The sequence below is a fragment of the Gossypium arboreum genome, chromosome 7 (assembly GCF_025698485.1).
Source record: "Gossypium arboreum isolate Shixiya-1 chromosome 7, ASM2569848v2, whole genome shotgun sequence".
NCBI lineage: Eukaryota > Viridiplantae > Streptophyta > Magnoliopsida > Malvales > Malvaceae > Gossypium > Gossypium arboreum.
In genome coordinates, this window is record NC_069076.1 from 70,013,311 (window position 1) to 70,024,548 (window position 11,238).

Below are 11,238 nucleotides of genomic sequence, written 5' to 3' on the forward strand. Positions count from 1 at the left end.
AGGGATCTCTACGGAACAAGTTAAATGAATAAATCGTCTGATTTGGAGCCAGAATAACAAGTACAGTCTAGGTGGATTTTTCCTTAGGTATTGTCTTCATTCAATCGATTTTTCCAAAAGCAATTCCCCAATTTCATTCTCTGTGCGTTCTTAGTTTAGATAATTAGTTAGTTAAGACAAAAACCTCTTTATTCTTAGGCTAGATAATAAAAAGACAGTCATTACTAGTACGTTTAGTTCCTTTGGGTTCGACAATCCAGTTTTGCTAAAACTATACTATTGTTCGATAGGTACACTTGCCTACATCGCGATAATAGTTAGTTCAAGAACGAGTAATTATAAATATTTAAAACCTATCACGAAATCTCGCGATCAAGTTTTTGGCGCCGCTGCTGGGGAACTGAAATATTAGGAACACTCAATTTTTATTACTTTAGCCATTTATTTTTCATGCACTTTAATTTATTATTATTATTTATTAATTTACTTTTTCCTTCTCTTGGCAAGTTTTTATAGTTTATGACTAGAAGAAATCCGTCAGGACCATTACTTTTTGACGAAGAAATCGATCGTACAGTTCGCAGAAATCAAAGAGAAATAAGGTGAAGCTTAAGATACAGAGAGAACGAGCAAGAAGATGATACTAAACCCCCAACTGAAGAGATGGTTGAAAACCAAGGCAATCAGCTACCTCCTGCAATTGTGGTTAATCAAAATCCTGCTCCACGCACTATGTATGATTGTGCTAAACCTTCTTTAACAGGAACTGAATCGAGCATAGTTAGACCTGCTGTAGTTGCAAATAATTTTGAATTAAAACCTAACGCTATTCAAATGATACAACAATTTGTTCAGTTTGATGGTTTGCAGGATGAGGATCCCAATGCTCATTTAGCTAACTTCTTAGAATTATGTGATACATTTAAATTAATGGTGTATCTGATAATGCCATTCGTCTTCGGTTATTCCCTTTTTCATTAAGGAACAAAGCTAAACAGTGGTTGAACTCGTTACCACGAGGATTTGGGAACAAATGATCGAAAAATTTTTACTAAAATATTTTTTGCACGCTAAAACGGCTAAATTACATAATGATATCTCTTCTTTTGTGCAAATGGATTTAAAAACACTCTACAATGCATGGGAGAGATACAAGGACCTTTTGAGAAGGTGCCCTCACCATGGGTTACCGCTTTGGCCATAGGTTCAAATGTTCCATAATGGCCTGAATCCTTCAACTCGACAAATGGTTGACGCAGCTGCTGGCGGAACCATCCATAATAAAACACCTGAAGATGCATATAAGTTTATAGAGGAGATGTCACTGAATAACTATCAGTGGCAAGTCATGAGGACAAAGCCAACGAAAATAGCCGGCATTTATAATGTCGATTCGGTCACCATGCTCTCTAATCAGGTAGAACTCTTAAATAAAAAGATTGATGGTTTTCTTAGTTCTTCACAGGTTCACCCAGTAAGGCAGTGCGAAGCAAGTGGAGGTGGAACAAGCCATTCGGAATACCAACCTTATGGCCACAACATGGATAACGAGCAATTAAACTACATGGGTAATAATCCTTGACCTCAAAACAATCCATATAGTAATACTTACAATGCAGGTTGGAGGAACCACCTCAATTTCTCATAGAGCGGTCAAGGAAATCAAAGACCACAACCACCTCTAGGCTACCAACAACCACCCTACCAACAGGAAAAGAAGCCGAACCTTGAAGAGATGCTCTCAAAGTTTATTTCGGTGTCAGAAACTCGCTTCTAGAACACCGAGACAACACTTAAAAGTCAACAAGCATTAATCCAACGGCTCGAAACTCAGATAGGCCATCTTTCCAAACTAATTTCCAAACGACCACAAGGTAGCTTGCCAAGTAATACTGAACCCAACCCAAGGGAATAGCTCAACATAATTAATATTCAAGATGAAAAAAGAGTTGTTGAGCCTGAACCAGAACCGAGGTAAGAAACTATGGTAAGCAAAGGTCAAGGTGAGGTAGGTAACAATAAAAACAAAACGGTGAACGTCGAATATAAACCTCGTGTTCCATACCCCAATGCGACAAGGAAAGACCGCTCAAATGAACAATTTGGTAAATTCCTTAAACTCTTAAAAAAATTACATATTAACTTACCGTTTATTGAAACCCTAAAGCAGATGCCAAACGCAATGAAATTTTTAAAGGAACTTTTAGCAAATAAGCAGAAGTTGGACGAGGCGTCACACGTGGAGCTAAACGCAGTTTGCTCAGCTATTCTCCAAAATAAACTACCAAACAAACTAAACGATCCAGGGAGTTTTACAATTCCTTTCTTAATTGGTAGTTTAGATGTTAATAATGCATTAGCTGATTTAGGGGCTAGTTTTAACGTCATGCCCTACAAAATGTTTAAGCAAACTAGGATGAGCATTCAATTAGCAGATAAAACTATAAGGTTCCCTAGGGGTATTATTGAAGATGTACTAGTTAAAATCGATAAATTTATATTTCCTGTGGACTTTATTGTTCTAGATATAGAGGAGGATAGCAACACTCTTTTAATTATGGGAAGGCCCTTTTTAGTAACTGCTAAAATGATTATTGATGTTGGCATTGGTGAACTCACATTCCGTTTGGGAGACGAAACAATCACCCTTCAAGCTCGTAATTCTAGCAACACATCGGGAATTGAAGGTGATCGTTTAACCCATTCTCCTAGAACTGACAATATGGTACAACCTACTTTACAGGAAAGGAGTTTGAAGGAAGCACACGAGTCATTCTCAAGCAATAGTAGAGGACCTGTTCATGAAGATCGAATATTACAAATCGAGGAACTCGATGAATAGCAGACGCATAAACCAAGAACACTTGACAAACTTAATCTACGACAGAACGAGCTCAATACCTTTCTAAATCAACTTAAGATTGGAGATAGAGTCTTATTAGATGGCGCAGGTCCCCACATTGTCGCTACCGAGGTACACGGGCGTGGGACGAATTTCAGACGTGCCCAAATAAGAAAAACGCGAAATACACAGGCATAAATTGGGGAACACGGGCGTATGCCATGGCCGTGTTGTAACACCCCTTACCCATTACCGTCGCCGGAACAGGATACAAGGTATTACCAGAACATAACACATACCATTAAACATAACCGAAATATAAATATGTCATCCAATTTGATAGTGCATCGTATAATATATATCTTGAACAATATTAGCCAACTTTAATGGCTTGTACAAATTAGCTGGTCGAGTACTATAACTAATATTTTAAACCTAGACAAATATGACACGTAACAAAATAATTAAGCCTACTATACATGCCATAATTCAAAACGTTTAGTTCAAATACCTTAAAGTATGATAGTGCGGGTAGATCTTCACGATCCTTAACTCCTGAGCAAGCCGAAGAACACTATAAGACAAAAGAGAGAAAAAAAGTAAGCTTATAGCTTAGTAAGTAAGTATGTAAATACTAATTAAAAAAAAATCTAACATGTTTACACAACAATTCAAGTATATCTACTTTAACTTCACTATTCATTCCACTTTGATTAAAATTTGTCTCTCTGGCGTCATATTCACTAAATAAATCATAACTCGAGTTACAAAACTCGAAATTCAAATCCATAAAATTTCCATGAATCTAGACTCATAAAGCTTTTTGCTGATTTTTTCTATAATTTTTGGTTCAGCTGATTAGTACAGTTTATTAGTTAAAGTTTCCCATTACACAAATCATTGATCGACCTCTGTTCACTACAAATTGAATTTCTCTCAGTACACAATTCAAACAACCCTGAAGTCTGTTTCATTTAAAACTAGTCTCAATAAGGAATTTATGCATGTAAACTATATTTCTTAATTTGCTTTGTACAATTTTTAATGATTTTTCAAAGTTGGAACAGGGGATCACGTATTCATCTGAGCAAGTCACATACAATTGTAAATATCTCAAAATATAGAATTCCTTTGCTTGCTCTGTTTCTTTTATATGAAAGTAGACTCATTAAAATTTAATTTCACATCTCATTCAACCTCTAATTATATTCCTCCTATTTTTGGTGATTTTTCAAAATCACGTCATCGCTATCATCTAAAAACAGTTTTAATGCTAATTTCACTCTTTCACACATTCTTTATGCTAACCTCATTTTATCTTGTATATGTATATACCACAAATCATTTTCACCACATTTCATTCACCATAAGTGTAGGTCCAAACCACAATATCACCACAAAACCATCCCGTTGAACAATTCGGATCAATCCTCGATATTTAATGGTTTCAAAGACACACCCACCATCATACTTCGTTTAGTTCGGCTCTCTTGTACACATGGTGAACACTTAGTACCACTCATGCACCCAACCGATTTGTCTCGTAGCTCTCTTGTCTACATGGTGTCCTTCACTTGGAATCACGCATGCGACCTAGATACATTTATCTTTCACGTAGCTCTCTTGTCTACATGGTGTCCTTCACTTGGAATCACGCATGCGACCTAGCTACATTTATCTTTCACGTAGCTCTCTTGTCTACATGGGATACATCTCGTATCACACATGTGACCTAGCTACTCTGAGGTGTCTCGTAGCTTTCTTGTACACATGATGTGCACTCGGCATCATACATGTGACCTAGCTACGCTCCTCTATTTCATTCGATCTCTCCAAATGTTCAACCGGATCTCTCTCTATATTTATTTCCATTCTTCCAATAGTCGATTTATATTTTAACATCAGCTAGTATATTTATATAATAGGCTGAAATATAAGAATGTACATGAAATTATTGTAATATTTACATACAAACTTGCCTTGGTGCAAAATGTGGAAATTTTGCAATTTAGTCCAAAACTTTTTCCTTCCCAGCTCGAGATCAATTCGCGTCTTTCTTGATCTATAATAACACATTTAGCTCATTTAATACTCATACTATTTATTTCAATCCAAAAATCACATCATGGAAAAATTACATTTTGCCCCTAACTTTTCAAAATTACAATTTTGCCCCTAGGCTCGGAATTTAATTTCAGCCCTTATTCTTATATTTTATGATATGCTGAACATTTTCTCTTCTACAACAACATCAAATTCTCACTCTATCATATAGTTATGAACAATAGGTATTTTTACCGATTATGCTGCTTTACTCGTTTTCACTTAAAACCGAGTAGCACAAGTTATTTAACATAATTTAAAACCTCATATTCTATCATAAAACATCAAAATACACAAATTTCACCTATGGGTATTTTTCCAAATGTGAACCCTAGGTTAAATTATTACTAGCATAAGCTTAATCGAGCTTAGGATTCCAAAACGTAAAGAACATTAAAAGCGGGCTTGGAATCACTTACTATGGAGCTTGAAAATTGAAGAAACCCTAGCTATGGAGAGAGGAGAATTCGGCAGCAACTAAGGAGGATGATGATCAATTTTGTGTTATTTTTCCCATTTTATTTCATTTAATATCCAAATGACCAAAATGCCCTCCTTACTAAACTTTCAAAATTCCTTCCATGTCCTAATTTTGTCCATGAACTTAAAATTGGTCAAATTGCTATTTAAGACCTCCTAATTAATATTCCAAAACAATTTCATACTAAAAACTTCTGGGATGCAAATTTTGCAACTTATTCGATTTAGTCCCTACTTTCAATTTAAGCACTTTAGGCATAGAATTTCATCACGAAATTTTCACACAATCATGCAATCATATCATAAACCCCAAAATAATTATAAAACAATTATTTCTATCTCGGATTTGTGGTCACGAAACCACTATTCCGATTAGGCCCTAATTCGGGTTGTCACACGTGTGGCCCAAAATCTATAAATACCCTACACTATTCACTTTCTTCCTTATTCAAAAACCCTAACCCTAGCCGCTGCAAGTTCACATGGCCTCTCTGCCACGCACGTGCACCGCCTCCAACTTCATTTTTGACGTCCATTCTCACCTTTCTAGCATTTGTTTACTCTTTTCCCTTTAATTATACTCATTTATAATGCTATTTATCTTAGTATTCTATATTTTTCATGACATTTTTATCTCTCTATCACACAAATATCATTTATGATACAAGTCATAATCTTTTTCATGTTCAAATTCCTACTCATTACATGATTTATCTACTCCATTTAATTAGTTAGAAATGACTATCCATGGTTAGGATAGTTGAAATAATCATGCCTTTTGTATTGACATTTCTATTCATTCATATAGTAATGTGCATTCCATTCTTTGCCATTTTACTTATATCACCATGCTAGTGCCACAAAAGTATACCATTGAACTTATCGTTTTTAGTTAGTTTTAGTAGTTGAGGCTTGAAATTATGATTTTTAAGATTTGTCTTCATTTTACTTTGACCAATCATCAAGATGACTTGATGATTCTAATCGCAGGTACCATGTCATCTTCACGTGATAAAAAGGCTGCTGTCTCTGCTTCCAAGAAACGGAAGGGAGCGTCATCTTCTGCGGGTCCAACCACAAAAATTCGTCACCCCCTCCTACAGTTTCCCCGTGGGCCTCAAGAAGAACTTTTCTAGATAATTCGAGCTCGACCTTTAATTGCAGGCTGCTACATCGACTGGGCCACCGTAGAACAAGTTCAGTTGGCTGATGCGATTTGGGCCCTCTTAACCACCAAACCTTGGGAGCTATTCTTTGGGATCATCAAACCAACATACCTCGAGCTCACGATGGAAATATGCTCCACGTTCCATCTCCAGACCGTAATGACGAACTACGATGATCCCAGCACGATGCAATTTTGCCTAAGCGGATTAGTCCACCAGCCTAGCGTCCCAAAATTCGGTACAGCATTGGGTTTATATACGGAGGAGTTCAAGCAAGAGAATGACTTAGATGCTCTCGCTCGCCACATACATTTCTCTCGCTCGAAGTGCTAGCACACTTTGGCCCCTGGCGCAGCCTCCTACAATCTTAGCCGCTCCAAGGCATCAATTCTCCCACCATCCCTGAGGTACCTACACGCCATTTTGGCTCACACGACTACAGGGAGGCGAGAGAGTACTGGCATCATCAACACTCACGACGCTTACTTTTTATAGTGCATGTCGCACGGCCACATCATCGACCATTCCTATTTCATCGCCCTTGCGATTCAGCACTAGACGGAGTGGTATCGGAAGGGGGTCATCTCCACTGGCCCCTACATGACTCGACTGGCGCGACACTTCGGGCCCCTTAACGCTGCGGCCCAAGAATCATCCCTCACCCTCATCGGTCAGATGTCTCCACAAGGCATCTCGAGCATGCTTAGCATGAGGATGATCGAGAGACACCGAGGAACCTAACCTCCCCAGTATCGTCTCACCCAATCTACAGAGGGGGAGGCCAACAAGGACATTTCCAATGATCTTCCCCCACAACACAAGGACCCACCGACTCAGCCAGTACCACCCTCTCGTCTAGTTCAATCGGTGGCTTCATATGTTGACATCTCTGAGTGCCTCACTCGATTCGAGCAGCAATGTTTTCAACAATTTGACAACATTGATGCTACTCTACAGCAGATTTTTCAGCACCTCCACATCTCATCGCCAGTCCCACCTCGCGAACCATCCAGCGATGAAGATGTTTAAAAACATTTATTTATTATTTTATGTTTTTAATTTTTATTAAAAACAACTTTTTATTTTTAGTAGATTTTAGAAATTTTATTTTTAATTATTAATTTGGTTATTTTTTTTAGTAATTATTCTTCCTAATATCCCTAAAAATTTCCTGATTTTATAACAATTATATAGAGCTCTTAAGCTCATTATCACATAGGAACTAAAACTCTACCGGAAAAGGTTCTCCACGACTGCCATGTCCTGCTCGCCCACGACCATAGCTACCACTAGAGATAATATCCTTTTAGCGCAGGACTTATGGCCTAATGAACTTCTACGACCACCACAGTATCCTCCTCCACTCTTGAATCGATTACTCTCCAGAACTCCAGTTCGAAGAATTCATCATATAGGAAGTTTCACTTCTCTCCCTATCTTATTTTTATACTCTAATATCTATCTTTGTACATTGAGGGCAATGTACATCTTAAGTGTGGGGGGTATTTATTTCATTATCAGAAAAATCCTGAATAGCGCCTTGTTCTCTTGAAAAGCTCTCATATCATATTTAGGATAAATTTTGATTGATTTATGATTTTGATTAATATATCTTGAATTAAAACATAGGCATTTATGCATTGATTGTTTAAACTTTAAGACATTAGAGAATCAAGCATGATAAGTTAATTTTAAAGAATTTAAAATAAAATTTTAGGTTGTTTCCCCAAAATATAGGTATCACAGCATTATCTTCATCTACCTCATCTCTTTCAACAAAACACAGTTCCAAAGTGTCCTTATGAACGATTTCTTATAATGGATGTTGAATAACATGATTAATAGAGTCAATAAAATAATAGGAATCATCTTATTCTCTAGAGAATTGTAACACCCCAAACCCGGCCCAGACGTTATAGCCAGATCCGACGTGTCACATTGAAGTTTTTAAAAAAACCCAAGCCTCTTTCAACATCCTTTCTAGTGTTTTAAAAGATAGTCTTTGCTATATGATCAAAGTGAATGGAAGCTGTGCACCAGGTAGGTATCCGATACAGAGGAGGTGAGCCATGAAGGCTGCTTAAGTACCAAGCTCTTGAATGGATCCAATCCTAGACATGCCCACAACTATTGCCACACTTTGATAAACGAGTTGAAATTCATTTAAGTGGATATTTTTGATAAACTGATTAATTGTATCGCTACATTATTTTGAAAACGAGTGTCATTTTGAAAATGCGCCCTAAATCTAGCCCATTTTGAATTACTATCAGAAAAATTTAGAGTTATTAAGAAGAATAAAATAATTCCAGAAAATAGTTGAAATGGCCTTATTACAACCCAAAAACAAATAATATTAACAATTAAGATAAACTAAAATAAAAACCAGTTACTGATTTGCAAAGTTCAAAAGCGATCACCATGGCCACTCTGAATCCCCTCCGGCTCCAAGTCTCCTCATCAAGGCTCACCTGCAAGGTTAACGAAAATGGGGTGAGTTTGGGAACTCAGTGTGTAATAGCCCAAAATTGGGTCTAGTTGGAACAGAGGTTTCAGGACCACAAAATTTGAGATATAAATAATTATTTTATGATTATTTTGAGGTATATGATATGATTGCATGATTGTGTGAAAATTTCGTGAATAAATTCTATACATAAAGTGCTTAATTCGAAGTTAGGGACTAAATTGAATAAGTTGCAAAACTTGCATTCTAGAAGTTTCTAATATGAAATTGATTTGAAATATTAATTAGGAGGTCTTAAATAGAAATTTGACCAATTTCTAAGTTATGGACAAAAATTGGACATGGATGGAATTTTGGAAAGTTTAGTAGTAAGGGTATTTTGGTCATTTAGGGTAAAATGAATTAAAATACAAAATTAAAAGCCAATTTTGCTCATATTCTTCATCATGGACGTGTATACCAAGGAGACTCCATGGATAGGGTTTTCAAGCTTCCCAAGCTCAATTGTAAGTCCGTTCTAACCCCGCTTTTCAAGTTCTTTACGTTTTGGAGTCCCTAACTTGATTTAGCTTATGCTAGCAATAATTCAACCTAGGGTTCATATTTGGAAAAATACCCATAGGTAAAATTTGTGTATTCTGGTGTTTTATGATACAATATGAGGTTTTAAATTATGTTACTGAGAACTTGTGCAACTCGGTTTTAAGTGAAAACGAGCAAAATGGCTTAATCGGTAAAAATACCTAATAGTCATAAATATATGTTAGAGTGAGAATTTGATGTTGCCATAGAAGGGAAAAGTGATCATCATGTCATAAAACATAAGAATAAGGGATGAAGTTTAATTCCCGAGCCTAGGGGCAAAAGTGTAAATATGCAAAAGTTTAGGGGTAAAATTGTAATTTTTCCAAAGTTTGAGTTAAGGACTGTTTTGAATAGTACATTAATTAAATAAGTAAAATATGATGATTTAGATCCCGGAAACGAGATTTGAACCTAGAATGAGAGAAAAATCGAAAATTGAGAAAGTTGGTAAAATGGCCGTTTTAATATCAATGTAAGTTCATATGTATAATAAGTATTAATTTATGCATGTTTCAATGTAAAATTGATATATTTACTATGATCTCCGAGGTGTTGAAAGTATGTAAGTTGGTATGATAATAATACAACAATAATCTTTGTAATTTATATTTGAAAGTTAAATTTAGTGAATTAATTGAATTATGTTAAATTAAATGATTATGGTGCCAAGTTTATGAATTGATTTAAAATATGTCTATGGTACATGAAGTGCATTGAATATCATACATAAATGTGATTTCTATGATTATGGATATTATGGGAAATTGTAAGTTCATATGATTTTTAATAAGACAATGTGTAATTTAATGTTATTATGTTGATATTAAATGAGATGTAAGTTTATATGTAAGTAATACATTACTATTACTTGTATTATGATATTTTATAAAAATATTGGAAATATGTTTGTGGATAATTACTTGATTGGTGAAATTGTTGGAAAAGAGAAATCCGATTGAACCTTGAAAAGATTGGATGATCTGAGATGGTATGTAGCTAGGTCACATGTATAGTCTTGAGTGCACATCATGTGTACAAGAGAGCTACAAGACATTATGATGTAGTTAGGTGCATGGGTGATACTATGTGTACACCATGTAGACAAGAGAGCTACGGGATATATGTAGCTAGGTCACATGCGTGGTTCCAAGTGAAGGACACCATGTAGACAAGAGAGCTACGAGATAAAGCTGGCTAGGTCACATGGGTGGTACTAAGTGTTCACCATGTGTACAAGAGAGCCGAACTATATGATGGGTGGAGCTATGTGCTAAAACCACCAAGTATCGAGGATTGATCCGAAGTGTTCAACGGAGACTCTCTAAGTATTGCTTTGTGAGTTTTGTGATGAATATGTGCAGGAACTTGGTTATGTGAATGATGTGTTCATTAAGTGACCAGGATGTGGTAAGGTGATGTGTTCATTAAGTGACCAGGATGTGGTAAGGTTATAAACAAGTAAGTTATACATGAGGATGATTTTATGGTGATCTTGTGATCATGGGCCTATACTTGTGATGTATGAAATGTGGTGAAAATGATTTGTGATATAAATGTTAAAATGAGGTTAATACAAAGAAAGTGTGAAAGAGTGA

At 36.1% G+C, this 11,238-nt stretch overlaps 1 non-coding gene across 1 annotated transcript; it reads right to left on the reverse strand.

The window, feature by feature from the left end:
• Window positions 1-1,082: 1,082 nt before the first annotated feature.
• Window positions 1,083-1,188, reverse strand: LOC128296220 (small nucleolar RNA R71). The gene has a single exon (XR_008286769.1). It is a non-coding gene; the product is annotated as a small nucleolar RNA R71 (small nucleolar RNA).
• Between the last annotated feature and the right edge of the window lie 10,050 nt (window positions 1,189-11,238).